This window comes from Echinops telfairi, unplaced genomic scaffold, assembly GCF_000313985.2.
Source record: "Echinops telfairi isolate 266 unplaced genomic scaffold, ASM31398v2 ScPeMD7_2186;HRSCAF=2738, whole genome shotgun sequence".
In the NCBI taxonomy this organism is placed as follows: domain Eukaryota; kingdom Metazoa; phylum Chordata; class Mammalia; order Afrosoricida; family Tenrecidae; genus Echinops; species Echinops telfairi.
Window position 1 is genome coordinate 9727951 of NW_022106084.1, and position 22108 is coordinate 9750058.

A 22108-nucleotide genomic window follows, 5' to 3' on the forward strand; every position below is an offset into this window, starting at 1 on the left:
AATAGCAGAGAGAGAGAGGTGTCTTCTGCCTCCAAGGAGAAGTACCAGATTTCCCAGAATTCTCAGGAGAAACCCATGCCCACAGAAGTCTCATTGGCTATCTCCAAATACACAGCCTAGATTCCACCTCTACACTCTTAATCCTTAAATTGACACCAGACTAGGTGACTACCACAGTCAATCCCACTGAGGTTTCTCTTATATTTTCTGAATTTCTGCTTTATCAAACAAGATGTCGTGTTCAAAGCCAATGCTTCCAAGAAGCATTCAGGTTCTATTTCTTCTAAAAGTAATTTGTTCATTGATGTGGCAGTTCATGGTAGGTACAATATTCTTCACCAGCACCACAATTTGAATGAATCTCTTCTTCTATCTTTCTTTTTTATTGTCAGTGACTAAAAAGGACAGGGCTTGAGTCAGGCACACATTAGTCATTCAAATTGTACCATAAAAAAGAAAACGTTGGAAAAGAGCTTAAAGAAAGGGTTGACTAGAATCTTAGAAAAGAATGTTAGCCTTGTCCACACCTTCTGAATCTTTCTTGCCTGTCATTGTTGGCCTGCTTTTCTCTAAGGGGGTTTTGTATCCCCTATACAATTACTTTTAGATATTCTTTATAAGGAGCCACTTCATCTATGCAGTTTTCCTGACCAACCCTCAAGTTTATTTGTATTCTGACCTACAAATGTTAACCACTGTTGTGTTCTCTCCACTGACAGTTTTCTAATAATATTTGAAATATTTCATCACATTGACTTGTATTCTGACTGCCTTTCCCTTATGATTAATAGTACAGGTGATACAAGGGTATTGCAAGACTTGTGATGGTAGAGTTAGAAGGGCTGGATTTTCGGCAACACTACGTCCTCATGTGCTGCTTGTCCCTTGCCTGGCACATAGTAGACTGTTAAGAAGACTGTTATTGTTATCATCAAAACCTAACACATGTTGTCATATGGGCCAGGTTTCTGAGACTAGAAGTCTGATTAGATTTAACTGCAAGCAAGTGACGAGTGATTTCTTTATCACATGGTTGTTGAGAAACTGTTGTGAGCATATTGCTTATTAACAGGGTCAAGAAAGGCAATGAGGGCGTGGTTAGGGCCATGTTGTGGGCTGGCTTTTATATGCGTTTTCATTCTTCTAAATAACATGGACTTTATAACCTAAAACAAATAGAATTGCTTAGTATTTTCTGCCAATTTTATTAGCGAAGTGATAAATTTATAAATTGTAAAAACTTCAGTACATGAAAGGAAATTTAAGCAAGGCACACTCCAGTGTCTAAATTCCTATAAACAGAACCCACTTAGCATTTTATTTATTTATTTTTATTTTCATCATTTTATTAGGGGCTTATACGACTCTTATCACAATCCATATACACATCAATTGTGTAAAGCGCATTTGTACATTCATTGCCCTCATCATTCTCAAAACATTTCCTCGCCACTTAAACCCCTGGCATTAGGTCCTCATTTTTCCCCCTCCCTCCCCGCGCCCCCCTCCCTCATGAGCCCTTGATAATTTATAAATTGTTATTTTGTCATATCTTGCCCTGTCTGACATCTCCCTTCACCCACTTTTCTGTTGTCCATCCCCCAGGGAGGAGGTCACATATAGTTCCTTGCAATCGGTTCCCTCTTTCCTACCCACTCTCCCTCTACCCTCCCTGTATGGCCACTCACACCACTGGTCCTGTAGGGCTCATCCGCCCTGGATTCCCTGGATTTCCAGTTCCTATCTGTACCAGTGTATATCCTCTGGTCTAGCCAGACTTGCAAGGTAGAATTCATATCATGGTAGTGGGAGCGGGGAGGAAACATTTAGGAACTAGAGGAAAGTTGTATTTTTATCGTTGTTACATCGCACCCTGACAGCTCATCTCCTCCCCGAGACCCCTCTGCAAGGGAATCTCCAGTGGCCTACAAATGGGCTTTGGATCTCTACTCCATACTCCCCCCATCATTCACTATGGTAAGATTTTTTGTTCTGATGATGCCTTACACCTGATCCCTTAGACACCTGGTGATCGCACAGGCTGGTGTGCTTCTTCCATGTGGGCTTTGTTGCTTCTGTGATTTTGGTGATGACTTTTTAAATTTAATATCGAGATATTTTAAGGCACATCACTCTGCTTCCTTCTTCAGTTTATAAAACATTGGCTTCCAGGATAAGGTTTAAAAATATTTTTTTCATTTTTTATTGCACAAAAATATATATTACAACCCATTTTCCATATTAAGTGTATAAATCAGTACATTAATTAGATTTTCTGTGTTGTCTAGCCATCACTAATATATATTCCACTTGCCCCCAGAATTTCAGCACCCCAAACAGAAACCCAATATTCACAAGTAAAAATTTCTTAATTCTCCAGATTCTTCTTGGTATTTGCTCTAAACTTCTGTGGTTGAGTTAATTATTTCTCATTCTTAACTTCATTCCGTGAATGCCTCACTCTAAAAAACTCACCGCCATTAAGTTAATTCTGACTCTCTAGGGAATGTTTACTGTCAGCCACTGTGTCAAGCTCTTTACAGTTTTCCCAAACTCCATCAGGTACTTTCCTCCTGATTTTAAGATGAGTAAACTGAAGCACCAGCAAATTAGAGGACTTCTCTAGGTATCATATCTGGAGATTCTGAGGATAAATATCACATGGATGAATTCAATCATATGCTGACATCACCCGACCTGTGATATTTTATAGCATTATGAAACTTGGACACTAGAAGGGAATTTTGGCACCTTTTAGTCTAGCTCTCTTTGTTTAAAAAAAAAAAAGAGCAAAACTAATGCTTAGAGACATGAAGCAGCTTGATAAGGTCAAGTAATGGTTTAAAAACAAGACAGAACCTTGCCCAAGTTTCTCCACTTCCATAGAGGGCCTTCATGATGACTGCAGGATTCTGACCAGAGCAGGAGGGCTACGGTTTTCGTCTTTCCTCAAGGAGCCGTAAGTTCTGATATTAGACAAGCTTCAATTTTGGAAATTATAATATTCTAATGACAGATAGAATGCAAATTGTATACTTTGCCTAGGGTCTACTAAAATAAAATATGGTAATATTACCATTGTTTATATAGCATGTTCAAAGAGAGACGCTTTATATAGTGTTTGTGATCTCGGCACATGGCAATAACACACTTATTGATGATTCTCTGGAGAGAGGAGTTCTATAGCTTAAGGGTCATTATCTTTTAAATTTTTTAAAAGTGGAATATGCTTCACACCATACAATTTAGTCATTTAATTATATTTTAAAAATTGGTGCAATCATCACAAAAATCAATTCTAGAACATGTTTTTGTACTCATTGCTGTTAGCTCTCTACTCCCCCCAGCCCCCGCCATTCCCCTCAACAATGATCAATCCAGTTACTGTCTTTATAGATCTACCTGTTACATGGCCACGCTGTTCTGCCCTAGATTGTACAAGACTTTTCAGTTACCTTTGTTTACATTTTGTGTTTATCAAAGAATCCTTTTAGTTGTAAGTTTTCACAGCAGTTAATTGTGCAATGTGTTGTTTTTGGTTGACCCTATTATAAGAATCAGGTACCGTCCTCTTCCCTCTATCTCTCTTCACCTTACAGCCCTAAAATGTAAATAAATAACATATTTTTGTGATTCAAAAGAAATCCAACATCTTACACTAGAAATATGAAGGCTCCTCATCCATTCTACAGGAGGAGCACCAGCAGAGAGGGTCAGCATCATAATGATTGGAACAACGAGCAATACAATAGAGGGAATATGCCATGTAGGGTGTTTGATAATGTCTATAATTGATACCTTTTATTGCATAAAAATAGGAGAAACCTAGGAGAAGCAATAATAAACAGAGAAAAAGGAAAGCAAAGTTTAGAAAGAAGGAATGAAAATGTATTCATAGTAGCAATTTTGATAATTAGAATATTTGAAGAAGCCAATGGAGTAAAGGAAAAAGAACTAAAACATACCAAGTTTCCTTCCCCATGAGCAGCTGTCCTGTTATCTATGACCCCGCTAATTGCATATAGCCCTGGTGAATTGATATCACTCTAAGTCTGTCTCCTCAATTAGACCAGGGTAATCTAAAATATGATGATGTTTGCTACCCAGTGTTCTATATGGCAACGGTCTTATCTTTATAATAAGGCTTTCTTCAGCAAGAAATTGTTGGCAGCACTTAGATTTTTGCACCAAGCACTTTGGATGTCACTGAACTAAAACTGTTGTCCAAAACTGCCATTAAGTTGATTCCATCAAGAATACCCCAAGGACAACTGAACGAAATATTACCAGGTTCAGCAAATTTGGTTGGGGCTATCATAATTCAAAGGATTTCCCTGGCTGGCTTTGGGATTCGATTTTCTAGTCCATAGTCACAAAGCTCCCTGAAATCAGTTCATCGTCATACAAACAGTTTAGGTTCCTCTGATAGGCTGTGTTTGCACATGAGGTCCCTTGATCCAGAATTGCATCAGGTTCTTCGGGGAAGGTGAGAAGTTTACCACTGAACTACCAAGATTACAAGAGTGGCAATTTATCCCTTTTTTCCTCAGGGAGTTCTCCTTGATGTGTGGAAGACTCCGATGAGAAGGATGAGATAATTGGTTCATGTTGAAGTGTTACATTCATAGTCATGATTGCTAAGCAGAGCTAAAATTTTTGAATGCTCATTATGTGTCAAAGGTTATTTTGAGCAGTTGGAAAGAGCTTACCTAGGTCTCACAGTAATCCTATAGCATTATTCCCATTTTACAGACAAACTGAGGCCCTGAGAGATAAATTAACTTGTCCCAAACTTCACTGTTGAAATAAAAGCCTATACTATTGCATAAGATCAATGCTGTCCGATAGAAGTTTCTGAAACAAAAGCAATGGTCTATATCTGCTTTGTCCAGTAAGACAGCCACCAGTCTGAGGTGTCTGTTGGGCACTTGGAATGTTGCTGGCTCAACTTAGAAACTTCATTTTATTTTACTTTTTATAATTTTAATTCATTTACATATAAGCTTAAATAAAGCCTAATATATTGGGCAAAAGAGCTCCCAATACTCTATAAATGTTGTTGAATTAGGCAAGTAATTGGAAATCCAACAGGAAAAGATATTTGATGTCTTAGAACTCTTACTCATCCTCTTTTGGGAATGCGGAGGGTGTGCAGGTGTGGTAAAAATGAAACAAAAACTATAGAAATTTCTCTGGGACTTTCCATTTGGTAATGAGACGGGTCTAAGTGTCAGGCCTGCGCCTTTTAGAGTAATTACTAATTTTATCCTCATGCTGCCTGCAGAATTCATCAGTGTGGTAGCTATACATGTTAGCTTGTGTTCTCATTGGAAGCAAAAGAGGCTCCCAGGAATGGTTTGGCTGTGCCTTGAAGCACCAGTTAGGGTTTCTCGAGAGAATGGAAAGAACATCCAAGTGAAACTTGGAATGACAAAGAAAAAATGCTTATAAGATAATGGAGGATATAATGAATTGGGCAGTAACACTAGGATTCATATGTTCATTGTTATATATACATATTTTAAAGAAATCTCTCAATGGTTAAGAAAGAGCATAAAGTGGTGTCTATATAGATTTATAGTATTTTAGACATTTTAAGTAAACTAGAGTATGTAAGTTTTTTTACAAGTACTATGCCATTTTGTATGAGACTGGAGCATCTGAAGATGTGGTATTTGTGAAGCTGCCCAGAAACCAGCCTCCCACAGAGAGCAAAGAGCAACTTTAATATCTTCTGAGAACTCACAGACGCGCCCCTTGCCTTGACAACCAACACTATATATGACATAATTATGCTCAATGTGAAATGTTTTTGAGATCCATCCCCTAATAATTAATTTCAAAACCATCACCTTAGCCTTAGGGTTCTGATCACTTTTAATTATTAAAGACATACCCCAAACTAACTCACTCACTCACTCATTTACTCACTCACTCATTCTCAATGATATGATTTTTTATTTTTTGATGCCCAATACCTGATCCCATTGACACCTCGTGATCACACAGGCTGGTGTGCTTCTTCCATGTGGGATTTGTTTCTTCTCAGCTAGATGGCCGCTTGCTTATCTTCAAGACTTTAAGACCCCAGATGATATATCTTTTGATAGCCGGGCTCCATCAGTTTTCTTCACCACATTGGCTTATGCACCCATTTTGTCTTCAGTGATCCTGAGAGGAAGGTGAGCATCATGGAATGCCAGTTTAATAGAACAAAGTGTTCTTGCATTGAGGGAGTACTTGAGTAGAGGCCCAATTCCGATCTGCTACCTTATGCACATAGATCTATATGCACAACATCATATATAAATATATTTAAATTTGTGCATGCCTGCATTTAGGCCTTTATAAATGCCCTTTGCCTCCTGGTTCCTTCTTCGGGTTCCTTTTACTTTCCCTCTTGTCCCACTATCCTGTTCAGCCTTCATTTGGGTTTCAGTAATTTCTCTTGGTTACATTGCCCATGATCAAGCCCTACCAGGTCTCCTACACCCTCATCGCCATGAATTTTGGATCACGTGTTGTTCCCTTGTCCCTGGGTTTGTTAACTTCCACTTCCTCCCCCTCACCCCCATGTCCTCCTAGAACTGTCCTCCCGTTGTTTTCTCCTCCAGATTGTTTATCCCACTTATCTAGATCGATCTGCAGAGATAATAATATGCATAATAAAACAAGACAGAGAAAAACCAACAAAAGAAAATAAAACAACAACAACAAAACCAACGACAAAAAAACCAAAAGCCTGTAAATTGTTCAAGGTCTGTTTGTTGACCTTTAGGAGTGTTTGATGGGGTGCCATGTCCTGGCCCCAAATTCTATTTTTGGTATTTCCTGGTGACTTCATTGATCTGTTCCCCTTCTTGTTCTGATGTGTGCCCTTATTGTTTTGACTCAGTGTGGTGGGGTCAGGTCGGGTGCGATTCCTGCACTGTGTTTCCAGTGTTGTCCTCCGTAGTGCTATGGGTCAGTGAAGGACATGGTGTATTTTAGTGGGGTCAGCCCTATGGTCCTCTCTGTGCTTTGGCTGCTCTGAGCAGGAATATCGTCCTCAGGGCTTGGTGGGCCAGGATGTGTTCCACTCTCTCTTCCTGTCCCTTCATTTGCTCCTGTGTGCTCTGATCAGACATGTCCCTCTTCTTGAGCTGTAGCTCCAGTGCTGTCCTCTGAAGTGAATTCTTCTGTCGGGGGGGGGAACGGGGGGGGGACTGTCTACATAGTTGAGATGGGGCTGGCCCCTCAGACTTCTTATAGCCTAAGTTTTAATGACCTCTAACCTCTTCCTTCTGGTTATAACAGTCTAGACTGGGAAGGTGACACAGGGTGAAAGGGCCAGGTATCGTGATTATAGCAGCTCAGGAAAAATTAGGGAAATCCCCTGTAAGATGTATTGACATAATTGCGTCACAATGAACTCAAGCTTAAGGCTCAGGACCGGGCAATGTTTTATTCTATCAGTCATGGTGGAACTATTATTCAGCAGTAGCTCTATTGTGAATGGAGAGTTGGGATGAAAAGCTGATGGAAGAATGATAGTAGCATCTTGGTTTGCGTTTGGTGACTGGCGATAGTAGTTGTCGAGGCAGGTCTGTTTCGGAGGCAGTCTTGGAGCAGCTATTGGGTCTCCGCTATCTGAGTCTGTTTAAGCTGCAGGGTGAAAATGACGTGTTCAGATGAATATGGGTGCTCTAGTCATCAACTCCATGGCAGGAGTCAAACCACATTCAGAATCGTATTAAAATACTGTTTCTTCGATTCCATGACTTCTAATTCTCTGCCAACTATATGACCTTTTGCTAGGCTTACATATCCATCAAGGCTTGTTCAAATGTCAATTTCCCACTTAGGTTTTCAACGTTGTACAGACTATATTTTTTTCAGGTGACCTTCTTTATTCTGTTAAAACATTCAGAGCATTGGTTAACGGTTTACAATTATTCTTTTCTACTTATCAGTGGGTTCCTGAAGGATTAAAGGTAGTTACTAGAACATCGAACCCAAGTTTTTATACACAGTAAATTCTGAGTGAATATTTTAAATAACTAATTTTGGAAAATGCCAGTCTACAGGCAGGTGCATGTAAAGACAACATTTTTGTATTTATGATTATTTTAAAGTCTTACTTAACTTAGTAATAGTGAGAAATAAGACTAAGATAATTTTTTTACTACTATTATCAATATCCTTTAATGAATGGACCTTACTTATATTTGGTTAACATGTTTCCTAATTAGTTTTGGTTAGATAGAAGTTATGCTACTTTCACTTTTTTTAAATGGCATAGTAAGTTGGATACTTAAAAAAAAGTTACACTACTTTCAAGTGTTCTAACTGTATAATTAGAATATTCTAAGCAAGCAAAGAAAACAGTGATCATCAAGTCACTGTTGACCTATGACACCCTGTGTGGTTCAGAGTAGAACAAGGACCCATAGTTGCAATGGCTCTGATCCTTTGGAAATAGATCACTAAGCCTTTCCTCTGGGGAGATTTAAATGACCACTCTTTGGGTGTGTAGCTGAGGCCATGGTCTGTGCCATCCAGGGAGTCCTTGCATATCCTAGACCCTTCAAAATCACAGACACGTTGAAATTATAAGATTATATTGTGCTTTCTGCTGATCATGAGTGGGTACTTTGCCCCTTCATGTTTATACATGTTCTTCAGCATCTGCCTTAGACTTGGTTGGTCAGTTGACATCAACTCCACAAATAGATCATATTTGGGAAAACAACCAAAACATTTTACCAAAAGATCACATGGTTATTGGCAATCCAAAATGAAATAGCTGTAATCACCTTGTACGTAAGTTGAATATGGAATCTTTAAGATTTCCACATGTTTAATTGTAGGAAGTAGAGAGGCAGTGAACCAGAGGAAGGCCCTGAAGAAGATAGATTGAGACAGTGGCAGTAACAAATGGGTTCAAGCAGAGGAACAAGTGTGAAAGGGGCACAGGACCAAGGCAGTGTTTTGTTCTGTCCGCATAAACTCGTGATGGGTCATACCAACTTGATGGTACCTACCAACAACTATAGACATTCCATATTGACTTCTCAAATTTTTTCCCATAAGGGTCTTTAAGTCTTTTCCAGTCTGATTTGCTATGTGGGGAATAAGCATAATTCTGAGGGAGGAAGAGTGAGTTAGTTAATTGTGCCAGCCTGGCCGGTAATCACATGTGGGGCTAAGTGAAAGGTGGAGGGATAAATGGGTGGTGAGCCCCGCCTTTCTCGTCTCGGGTCTCTTGTTTTGTGATGGTCGCACCGGGTGCAGCTGCCTTAGCAGTTCCCTGCTTCAGCTTGCAAGATTGACTTCCTACAAGACATCCCCAAGGAGAAGCTACATGGACCTATCCCGATGCAGCCCTGGGTGCTGGAGCAGCCGTGTGGAGACCCCTGCTAGTGCTGAGATGCTTGTTCATTCACTGACTCAGCTTTCCTCCTGCAGTCGGCATCATTGCCTCTGTTTTGTGAGGTGAAGGACTGTGTGGACTGGTGTTGGGTATGGGTTAATGTTGGACTTGTGGGCTTGGGCAGCATTGGGTTGGGATGTTTTCGTGATACATAGTTAACCATTATATAAAACTCTTTCTTTTACATCAATTGCTGTGGATTTGTTTGTCAAGGGTACCCAGACTAATACAAAGAGTATTCTGTAAATGGTTCTTAATCACATTATCCGTATCTTTGACTCCCACAGACTCTATCCCCACAGAAGGCCATTTGGCTCACTGAGGCCATGCCCATCATATAGCATACTGGTGATGTCCCAGGAAGCATTGAAGTCAAAGGTAGCATAGAGCCAGCCTACAACAGGCCATGTAAGTAGTGTTTTTATAAATATATCTCATAATATGGAAATTCTTATATAATAATTAAATGACTACTAATGAAAATGTGGCCCACCAAGAGGAATTATGTATAAAAACAAAATAAACCTGTGGCCGCGAGTTCATTCCAACTCATGGGGATTCCAAGTGATAAACAGGAAACAGCTCCATAGAGTTGTCTGGCTGTACTTTTTAAACCACACAATCACTCACCAGGGGTTTTCTTTGGTGGCCTTGCTGTGTGGCCTGAAAACCGTCAACCTAATTTTCTAGTTCAAAGCAAACCACTTGTGTCACCCAGGAACATATCCAAGTTTTGCGTGTTCCAAATTAAAAAATAAAAATCTTGCCTGATAGTACTGCTTATCATAAAATATATATTGACTACATTTTTTCAAATCAGAGAATATTTCATGCTAGCAGAATTGGGCAAACTTTTGCCCCAAAGTCAGATAATAACTATTATAGTCTTTCTGCCAAATTATTTCTATTTTCCCTGCCCAGCCCTGGCCTTAGAACTTAAAAGCAGACATTGACATGGAGAGATGTGGTTGCATGACAGTAAAACTTCATGCACAAAAACAGGTAACAGGTGGGATTTGACCTGTAGCACCCTAGTTGGCAATTCCTAGACCTCGACGAGTAGAATCACATTTTAAATGTTACTTTCTGATACATTAGGATCCATGGTGGTGTGGTGGTTAATTGTTGGGCTGCAATCTGCATGGTCAGTACTTTGAAACCACCAGCAGCTCCTCGGGAGGAAGGCTGGGCTTTCTACTCCCATAAATAGTTACATTTCGGAACCCACAGGGCGTGCTGTGAGTCAGCATTGACAGGATGGCAGGCGGAGTGTTCGATTACATTTCACTTAAATTAAGGGTTCATTTCTGAATAGATTTACTAAGGTAAATGAATATAGAAAATAATGTAGATTATGTTTTTGAATGAACAATTAAAGGTCTAGAAAATATTTGAGAGCAGTGTAATTAATTTCAAAAGATCAAGTTCCGTCTCCAAAATGAAAGGAAATACAGGAATTGGAAATCCATCTCCTCGTTTTTTAATAAGTGAGCACACATTTAATTCTCACTTTCAGTTATGATTTATTCTTAACCGTTTCGCTTTATGTGTAATTCCTTCAAACAAAATCCTGTTGCATGTATAAAGCTCAGAAAAACAAGGGGGTTTATGGAAACAGAAGTGCTTTATAAGAACCCTTAGAAGAAAAAGACAATTCCTCTCTTGCTCAATCATTTTAAGGATCAGAAATTATCAAACAATAAAAATCAAAAGAAAAAGTATCAAGAACATTCCCTTAATTAATAATTACCTAGAAAGTAAAACTTACCCCTGAGCTTCATGTGCTTCCTTGAAACCAGTCTGTTTCCTAAAGGATTGTCTTTTTCAAGGAATTCCCCAAACTCAAGACATAACTTACTAAAAGTCTAATTCATTGTTTTGTGCCCTGAGTCAATTTCCGCCCACAGTGAGTGGAACTTCCGCTCTAGGGAAGTGGATCACTGGGTCTTTCTCATGAGAAACCGCTGGCTGCGTTTCGACCTTCAATTTTAGGGAGCAGCATAGCACTAGACCATCAGGTTTGATACTGTTGCTGGGAGGCGCCATTGAGTCGGTTCTGACTCAGTGACCCTCCGTACAATGGAACCAACCACTCCCCGGTCCTGTGCCATCCTCACAATCGTTCTTAGGTTTGAGCCCCTCGTTGCAGCCATTGTGCCCTTCTGTTTTGTCAAGCTGTCTCCTGCTTTTCTCGGCCCCTCCACTTTATCCAGCATGCTGTGCTTCTCCAGATACTGGTCTGTGCAAAGTACATGCGACAAGTCTCGTCATCCTTGCCTCTAAGGAGCATTTTGGCAGTACTTTTTCCAACTTCAGGCTTCCAATTCCACGACAGATTATTTGTTTGTTTTTGGCAGTCCTTGGTATTTTCAATATTCTTAGCCAGCACCATAATTCAAATGTGTCAATTCTTTTGTCTTCCATATTCAATGGCCAACTTTCACATGCATTTGAGGTGATTGATAATAGATAAACATACTATGTCAGGTGTCACTTCCATCTCAGAGTCTAAAAAGTAGCAGGGCATTGTGGTTATTGGGGGGAAGTACTTGAGATATTTTTTGGCAATGGCACCCAGATCTAACTTGTCGCTATGAGATACTGATGAAACTAAATAAGTCTATGGCTTCTAAAGCTCCCACTGTCTTGTAAGTTCAGAGAACTTATTCACTAGAGCAGCATTGTGGAGGCAATTCCTGTTGAGTTTCCTGCATATTTGGACTGAATTCATTTATTAAAATTCCCCTGGAAAGTTTGTTAGATATGAAACCAAAACCAAGTCCACCGCCATAGAGTTGCTTTTGACTCATAGCAGCCCTATAAGGCAGAGCAGAACTGCCTCTTTGGGTTTCTGAGACCGCAAATCTGTTGTAGCTAACAGACATTCCAGGGGGATTTTAATAAATGAACTCACTCTAAGTATGCAGGAAATTCAACAGGAATCTCCACAGGGATGCGATAGTGAATAAGGACTCTGAACTTAGAAGAAAAGTGCTTTCCATTTTTCTGAATTTGCCTAATTCCTAGGCTTTTTGTTTTTGGGCTTTTTAATTTAAAGAAGCATTTTGGCATGCTACGTAATGATGTCCAATGATGGTCGTTCTTGTCTGGTGTAAACGCTCCCATCTCACTTGTTACTTCTCGTGGAGTGCTGTTGGAACATTGGTTAAAATGCTCAGCTGCTAATCACAAGGTTGGTGGTTCTAATTCAACAGCTCCAATGTGCCCATCTTTCCATACAGCTTTATAGACTTGGAAATCTTCTGAGGCAGTTCTACTTTGTCCTTTTGAGTGGTTTTGAGTGGAGAAGACTGCAAAGGCAATGGGTCCTTTTACTATTTGCATAGTAAAAACCTGTGTGATTAAGGTATTCCTTGGAGAATTCTGTATAGTTTCTCTTGACTCCTATAGCATCCATTCCCTCACTAACGTAGATTTTGCAATGGATCAAAAATTAGGAACCATAAATTCTACAGAAAAGGATTCTTGGCTGTGATGACATTTGCGCTAATTGAACATCACTTACAGTATTTATCATGGGCTTCTTTGTTTATTCTTTACCTTCTGAGAAGCTATTGATAAAGCTGAAATTGTAGACTGAGTAGATTAATAGAAATCCTATTTGTGCGTGCCTTCAGTTCATGCCCTTTCCTCTGATTTTAACCAAGCCTTCAGTCTATGCTGTTGAGTGGTGGTGGATCATCACCTTTAATTCAATTTGCTTAAAACTCTTATTTTTATATTGTTATTGCTTTTCAGATAATCAAAGTAATATACACTCGTTTTACTAAAAAGAAAAGTGTGAATCAAGAAAACAATCAATAATACAATTACGAAGTTGCAATGTTTACTTTTTTTTCCTAGGCTATTATTTTCTAGATCAGTCGTTCTAAACCTTCCTCAGGTCGCAATCCTTTAATACCGTTCCTCATGTGGTGGTGACCCCCCAACCATGACATTATTTTTGTTTGTGACTTCATAACTGTAATTTGTCTGCTGGTATGAATCAGGCGATCCCTGTGAAAGGGTTGTTCAACTCCCAAGGGTCATGGCCCAGAGTTCCAGATGGTTCAGATGAATAAGACTGAAAATTTGCTTTGTAATTTTAACAGCTAACTGTGTCATTTCTCCATAAAATTACACAAGTAAATAGTCTTAAAGCATATGTAATACCTGCTTCAAAGCAGTATCTGAATTCATCATTAACCCCTCCCATTATGGGTTAATAGAAATAATGCTTCAGGGCATGCGTTGCTTTTCTTCTTTTCATGAAATCTGCCTTCATAATTTTGACAATATCTGTAGGAAAATTTCCTAGGTTGTTGATTAAGTTGTCTAAAATTGTGAATACCTTAATAGGTGTCAACACATATTTCATAAAATAGGTTTCTGTGTGAGACTTGGTAACGTTACATCCTCACCAATTTTAAAATATTAAAATTTTAAAACAGTCCTTTGTGGTTTCATGAGGAACATGGCAGTGATTTACCTCAAATGTATTTGTCCTCTTGAAAGCCATTAAAAAAAAAAACCCAGGGAAAATGGGTTTCAGGGGAAACTTGCAGGCTGCAGCAACAGAAGCATAGTTTAGCATAGAGGGTTAGCATTGGGCTGCTTACTGCAAGTTTCAGCAGTTCAAAACCACCCTCCGCTCCTCGGCAGAAAGACAAAGCTTTCTACTCCTGTAAAGCATTCTAGTCCTGGAAACCCGCTGTGGGTATTTCTTCCCTAGTGTCCTCTCGGGTCACTGTGAGTCTGAATTAATTGGATGGCAGCCAGTGGTCAAGAAGTCTACAGCAAGGCTGAAGATGGAGAAAAGCCATGAAACCCAAAGCACATGGAAGTGTAGGCAAAAGCAGCCGAGGCCGACTGAATTTGTGCACGGAGGTGGGCAGGGGGCAAAGGAAGGCAGACGCCAGCAAGAACCAACTAGCTTTTAATCCCAAGAAGGAAAAAGAAACCTGTTCTGAGGTGAAACTGAGTTCCAGCAGGGAATGAATTCTGAGATCAACAGAGAAAGAGTTTTTTGCTCCCCCATCGCTGGCTAATCACAAAATGCCTGATTCTCAAAGAGGGAGATGCTTTGAAAAGAAGGAGTTGTGTCCCTTGGTGGTAGCGGCAGGGCATGAAGCTGAAAGAGTTCAGAAACGGGACTTACGGCTTCACAACTGGTGATGGCCTGTCACAGGTGCAGCGGCATCCATCGTGCAGGGTGATGGCCTCTGTTCCCAGGGACCTCCTCCTGCATCAGAGCATACAGAATTCTTAGTCATGTTGTCATCACTCTTAATCATAGAATCGTATGTGATAAACACAGCTGGTAAAGGGTTAAGTGTAGTATTTCTTAGATTATATCAATACTGACAAAATTCTAACATCTTTCTATATTGAATTAGCAACATTATAAGACAAGGCTATTGGTAACTGAGCAGAAGCCTTTTAAAAAAAAGGTTCTACTTTATTACCACTTCATTCTCAACAACCTTAGTAGTATAAATCCACCCGTACCACAATATTGTAGCTGAAACAACAAAAACTTGACCCAAAATCAATGACTGTAGAAAAACACGTGCAGCAACAAAAAGAACGCCACCTACTGGTGCTGCGCACACATGGAACCACGTGCTTTGAAGTGTCATGCAATGACTGCCCTGATCTGAGTATACAGTACTGGGAGATGAACTGGCGTGGGATTTGGGACTGTAGATCTATTGGTGCCTGTAAGCTGTACCAAAAAACGTTATAACTACAGCTGTTATAATGAACTCTAGGAGTGCTTTTATATAAATAATAAATCTGTGCTGTAACAGTGCACAAAACTATTTTGATGTCAATCCCTCTGACAGTATCCCCCAGTGAAACATCCCCACCTCCCTCAAGTCCACATATCCCTAGTGATATCACTGACCAAGTGCATTCTGAAGGTGATGTTGGGTATCTATCTGCAGTATAATCTTGCTTTTGCCACTCCTATTGATGTGAAAAAGTGGACAAGTTAACAGCTGGTATAGCTAATCTCTGGTGTAGGTATTGGTAATAAAGCCTTACCTCCTTTCTCTGCCTAGGAGTGACCATTTAAGGTCCATTTGTGCAGCTTTTCCAAGGATGAGCTTATGAGAAATTCATTCATCATTAACATCTAGATAGAAGTGACCAGCTCCACATGTCTGTGTGTTTTCCTTTTTCTTACCTATTTTCATTTCTTCTGCTTTCCTTGAATTCTACTCCTTAATAACATGTTTTATTTTCTGTGTCTAAGTTATGATAAACTATGTTTATTGTTTGTCTTATTTCCACTACAGGGGAAAAACCCAAATGGTCCATTGTCTGATTATTTTCTTTGTTCCAAGCATTATTTATAAATATCACTTAACTCGATAGTTAATGTGATATGTCAATTTGGCCAAGCCATGATGCTCAGGAGTATGTAATTATCCTCCACTTTGTGATCTGGTGTAAGGCCAGTTTTCTTAGGGGGCTGTAACCTGCATCTATTATAGATGGATGCTCTTGCGATGCTTAACCCCTCTGGATCCTGGATCCGACTCCTTACCCTCTGCCCTCCCGTTCTTGGCATGTGACCCTGCCGCCTGCCCTGCAGATGATGAAATTATCCCGCTCTATCAACCTGAGAGTCAGCACCTGCCAATATTTAGTATGTCATCCCCTGTAACCATATGAGTCAGGAATACCTCTAGCCTGATGCCTGACCCCACATTTGGGACTTGCCAAACTCCATAACTTCTTGAGTTGTTTCCATGAAACAAACAAGCAACTAGAGAGAGTCCTCATGACACAGTGGTTAAAGTGCTCAACTGCTAACCAAAAGACCGATCATGGTTAGAACTGCAGTTCTCAACCTGTGGGTTGTGACCCCTTTGGGGGGTCGAACAACCCTTTCACAGGGGTCACCCAATTCATAACAGTAACAAAATTACAGTTATGAAGTAGCAACAAAAATAATTTTATGGTTGGTGGGGGGCGGTCACCACAACATGAGGAACTATATTAAAGGGTTGTAGCATGAGGAAGGTTGAGAACCACTGGGTTAGAAGAAACAGCTAGTCTGCTTCTGTGGATTGTAGCTTTTTTGGAAACCCTATAGATTAGTTCTGCTTTATCCTATAGGGTTGCTAAGAGTTAGAATTAACTTGGTGACAGTGGGAATGTGGTTTGTTTTTTTTTTTTGTGCTTCACTGGTTTTCCTAAGACACTTCATTTTCAAGCAATGGAGAACTTTTTTGCTACTGTTATTCCCTGCACAGCTAGAATTCGAGCCGACAATAAACTTTGAATATTTTCAATCCTTCACATTTTGCTATGACTTGCTTTATCACCCCAGACGAGGTCAATTTTGGTAAATGTTCAAAGAGTACTTGAAAAAGTATGGCTTTTTTCACTTTAGAATGCAATGTGCTGTATCTATCAGGTGGACCCATTTAATTTTGTTATTACATTTTTAAAAGATCTACTCTATCTCTGATGCATTTTTATTTTGTTTGTTTTTTTATTAGTTTTTGAGAGACATTTTAAAATCACCCACAACAATTGGGACTTTGCTTCTTTTTCATTCTGCACTGTTATTTCGTTGTATAAAATGTCAAGCGACCATTTTGAAAGTATAGACTGGATTTCTCGACTGAGTGAATTGGCCTTGTGAGGGTTCCCTTCGCTCCCTAAGAAGACCGCGTGCCCTAAACTCGACTAATTCTGGTATTACTACCGGTATCACAGCTTCAGTTCACTAAATGTCTGATGATATCTTTCTTTCCATTTCCTTCACTTTATCTTTGTCCTTTACAAGTGTGTCTCTTGTAAACAGCAGATAGTTTTATTTGGTGTTTTATTAATCTTGTCTCACATTTCTTGGTCTTTCACTGAGTACACAATTCATTTTCATTTAATACAATTACTAATACAACCGTGTTTATGTTTTTAATATATTTTTTCTATTTGACTCATACTTATGTAGATTGTTCTCCCTTTTTATTTATTGCTTTTATTTTGATTAATCTCTTTGAAATTCATTTTTCCTGAAATATTTTAGTTAACATTATTTTACTCAGTTTTTCATTGTTTGGATATTATAGTATGCATCCTATGTATATTAAATCCTATTATAATATTTTTAAAGAGAATTGTGATTTAAGCACTTCCAGAGGAATATAAACTTAAATTATTTGCATCAAGCGAGAAGATCATTGATATCAAGCTTGATCAAAATTTTCTAATTTTATAAATACCAGGGCAAAACTCTTCAGTAAAATATTAGTAGAATGGTTCCAGAGCTCCTTAAAGGAGTACTATATTATGACAAAGTGGACTTCATTCCAGGAATGCAAGAATATGAACTCTATGAAAATAATCCATCATTTTAATTTTTCTAAGAAAAAATCATATGTACACCTTTGGAGTTGCTGGGTTTTCATTTGTCAAAATTCAACCGTCATCTGGATAGTCAACATTGTGCTTAATAAAGTAAGAGTTGAGCATTGAGTAACCATCACAAGTTGTTGCTGCACACATGCAAGCTATTGGAGCCCCAACCCTGCTTAGCCTTCAATAGGAAATGCTAGCGGGATTTCTGTTATTTCTGTTGAAGATATCCATGACAGAAGGATGCACAACTCCCAACACTACTAATGAATGTTGTTTCACAGATATTAGCCAACAAACTAGACAAGTCAAATAAATGTTATCTGTAGATGACGTCATTCCTTTTTTTTTCTCTTTTCTTTTTTGTTAAATCATTTTATTGGGGCTCATACAACTCATCGCAATCCATGCACACATCAATTGTGTAAAGCACACTTATACATTTGTTGCCTTCATCGTTCTCAAAATTCGCTTTCTGCTTGGGTTCCTAGAATTAAGGTGACGTCATTCTGAGAAGGTTCAGAGGAAACAATTGAAACATTGCTTAGCTGTGGCTTAATTCCAGCATCTGGAATGGAAAACTAACAAATAATGAATCTGTCAATCTAACGATTTGAAAAAGGTCCTTTGGCTGGAAAACAAAATAAAACAATACAAACACTGTGAGTAAATTCAAAAAGGGGATGATGAACTGGGAAAATAGTGCTCTAACCCATTAGGAGATTTTAAAAGCTGAAGATACTGAAGATATGCAAGACTAGATTAAGCAAGATAGACCAATAAACAAAGGACATAATTTGACAATTTGCATAAAAATAAATGCAGATATCACTTCAACTTACAAAAATATGTTCAACACCATGTAGATGCCTAGCTATTATTAATTTCAATAAATATAGCTATATAAGAATGTCTTTGGAAATTTATTTAAATTTCAAAAGAAAATTTCCAAAAATATACAGAACCTTCTAAAAATAGTTAAATACAGAGACCCGGGTAGAGGAAGAATGGAATGGACAGAGGCAAGAATGGCAGCATGAATTCTAAGTGAATAGCATTCTATATTATTTTGCTGAATTCCTGTATCTAGTATAGCTCACTCTTTGATTCTATTATGTGTGTTCCAAAGGAAGTAATTTAAAGCAAAATCACTTTCATATTATAATAATTCGGAATCTATCCATTTGTTTTCTGTTCCTCATTAATAGATGCCTAAATTGCAAGGCACTTGCAAAGTCCTACTTAAACAGACACCTACATTTCCAATTTTATTTTCCACTTAGCCTTCAACAGTTTATCACTTCTGCTCCTACAGTGAATTTTATTATTTTACGTAGTCTTCTTATGCTGAATGTCCTCACATGCATGTGGATACATTTATTTCTCAAGGAGGCACTTCAACTAGGAGCTAGGAAGAGTAGGAGCACAGAGTGAGCAGAAAGCTTGTGTGGGAAATGTTCCATTCCAGGCTCAGATTGGTCAGGGTGTAGATTGAGAATGTATTCAGCGGTAGGATTGAATCCTGACCCGCACCTCCCACTCCCCATTTGGAATTCCTGGCAGATACAATCATGATCAGTGATTTTACTCAAGAAGTAGGCAAATGTGATGGAGTGACAAAGGTGAGAATTAGCAAGGCAGAGGGAAGCCACCTCTCCAGACGAAATCCCCAAGTTTCTGATAAACTCATGGGGAACAAGGAAGATGACTGAGGAGAGAGCCAGAGGCTCGCATAGCAGAGGCAGTGGGGAGATGGAAGCTGATCCCACTGCAGGAGAGATGGCTTAGGAACATGTCCAGTGGGGTAAGCAGGTGGCTAAGGTGCAGGGGGTATGGGCAGCAGCTCTCTGCCAAAGGGTCTTCTATTCAGAAGAAAGCATTTCCTAACAAAGACTTACAAATCTGTTCCCGTACATGTGGCACTAAGTGCTATATCATTAAATCAATTGCTTTAACAAGTTCTAATGAAATAAAAAAGTGATTAACCATAAGTATAAAATACATTTTAATAAAAGGTAATCACATTCACTGAATCCAATGTTTAATGCACAAATTACTGTTCTGTAAAGTGAGCTTTGCTAATTGTGACAGTACAGGAGACAAAGTTTAATTTTCCATTAAAACATTAAGCATGCAAGTTTAGGCTTTTATAGAATACTAAAATAACCTATTTTGTTGGAAAATTAAAATAGGATATAGGATTAATAAATAAGCTTCCAATATGATATTGAATACTATAGTTATGGACTACCTTCCAGGGTGTTTTCATACCTGCTAGGTTTTATGTACATTTGGGTACTGGTACATTTCAAGACATCCATCACTCATTACAAAATAATTAAGAAAGACAAAAGTGTCTCAAAACTTGGTATTTCATGTCATTCCATCTTACTTTCCTATAACTGAACAAATCGTCAGCTATTATTTGCAAAATCTCTGGAAAACAAAAGACATACTTCTTTCTGAATCTCGCTAAATAGGCAAAGTGAACAGTGGGGCATACTTAAAATGAAAAAAAAAAACCCAGATAGAACAAAGACAAACAGTGTATGAATTAAACAATTAACCCCATGTAAACAGACGAATAAACACCGCCCCGTCTCGCACAGCTGTTCTGTGTTTGTGATGTTGCAACCACTGTGTCAATAGATCTTGGTGAGTGTCTTCTCTGTTTCCCTGCTCCTCTACCAAACATGATGTCCTTCCAGGAAATGATACTTCCACAGGATATCACCAGACTATGTGAAACAAAGTTGCACCAGTTTAACGTCTAAGGAGCAATCTGACAATACATCATGCAAGACGAATTAGTTCATTTTTCTGGAACTCCATGATATATTAAATATCTTTTCCAACAGCATACTCCAACTTTTATATAGTCTTCCTTACTTATTGCCTATCTTTTCAAAGGCTATGAGGTACTTGAAAATGCCATATTGCACCGCCATGGGCCTCAAGTAACATTTTTGTTTTTTAACACTTTCAAGAGGTCTATTGTGCAATATTTGACTAATGCAATACATTGCATAATGACTAATGCAATCCATTGATTTCTTGACTGCAGTCTCGTAAATTGTGAGCCAAAAATTAAATTAAATCACTGACAACTTCAAGCTTTTCTCTGTTTAACCATGATTGTTTTCCATGTTTACTTGTTGGTCCAGTTCTGAGTAGTTTCATTGTTTTATGTTGAGTTATAATCCATCCTGAAGTTGGAAACAATGGAGAAGGATGAAAACAATGCCAGCGATCAACATCACATGGTAGAGTTTTGCAATACCAGTAGTGTCTGATAACAGGGCTGTTCACATCCCTCAACTATGATCAGAGGGGATTCCCCGGAGGCTTAAATCATGGACGGATCCTGCAAATGGATTTTGGGCTTTCACTGTCATCCACAGCCTCTGCATATGAGCTGTTCACAATTTAAGCTCTGATACCATTCCCTCCTTCAGATTTTGATTATAAAATTTATAATTCTTGGATCACACAGGCTAGGATTACTTCTTCTATGTGGACTTAGTTGATGCCTCACATATATGGTTGCTTTTTCCAAAACAAGTCTTTAAGACCCTAGATACTATTCTTTCTGATAGTCATGAATCATCTGGTTTCTTCATCACACTTTGTTATAGCACCCATATCTTCCGTGATCATTTCATGAGCCTGAAGTTCAAGTAGGGAGGGCCATGTCATAAGAACTGATTTTTCAGATTTGGGGTTAAAATTAAGTGCAAGTCAAAAATCTATTATGCCTCTATGGCTTATATACATCTTTGGTTCATCTTAGAGTCATCGTTGTCATTTTATATTAGATAATGTTATTAATCACCCCCATGAGGCACCACTTCCACTGACATCAAGTCAATGCTGACTCAGAGTGACCCTATAGGGCAACATAGAGTTGCCCCCTGTCAGTCTCAGAGCCTGAAAATCTTTACAAGCGTAGAAAGCCTCATCCTTCCCCTGGCTGGTAGTTTTAAATTGCTGACCTTGCAATTAGCAGACCAATGACAGCCATATGCATTGTTAGTGTCATTAGTTTAGTCAATAGCATAGAATTTAAAATGGATGACCAAAGGAAATTATAGGAGTATAGGCCAGCTATGGACCACAATACACGAACTATTGTATAGCTTCTACTCTTAAGTGCCAATACTATTTACACAAAGTAATTTTCTGATAATATTCATTCACAACAGCAGAGCCATGCCTATCAGATCAATACATATCATAATGAAGCAAGGAGGGCATTAAAATAGTAAGTTTATGGTAGTTGTGGGACACCATTGATTGGGCAGCATATGCTAGTTCTATGCC

The 22108-nt window shown here is 38.8% G+C and overlaps 1 protein-coding gene across 2 annotated transcripts in view; it reads left to right on the forward strand.

Annotated features, from left to right (window-relative positions):
* The window catches only part of IL15 (interleukin 15), an 87665-nt gene that overhangs the window by 22784 nt on the left and 42773 nt on the right, over positions 1-22108 (forward strand). The window contains exon 2 of one of the 2 annotated variants that reach the window (XM_045293552.1): positions 9700-9820. The exons of the other annotated variant lie outside the window; for it this stretch is intronic. The gene's annotated coding sequence lies outside the window, so the exon portion shown is untranslated. The remainder of the gene's footprint in view (positions 1-9699; positions 9821-22108) is intronic. 2 annotated transcript variants of the gene reach the window in all.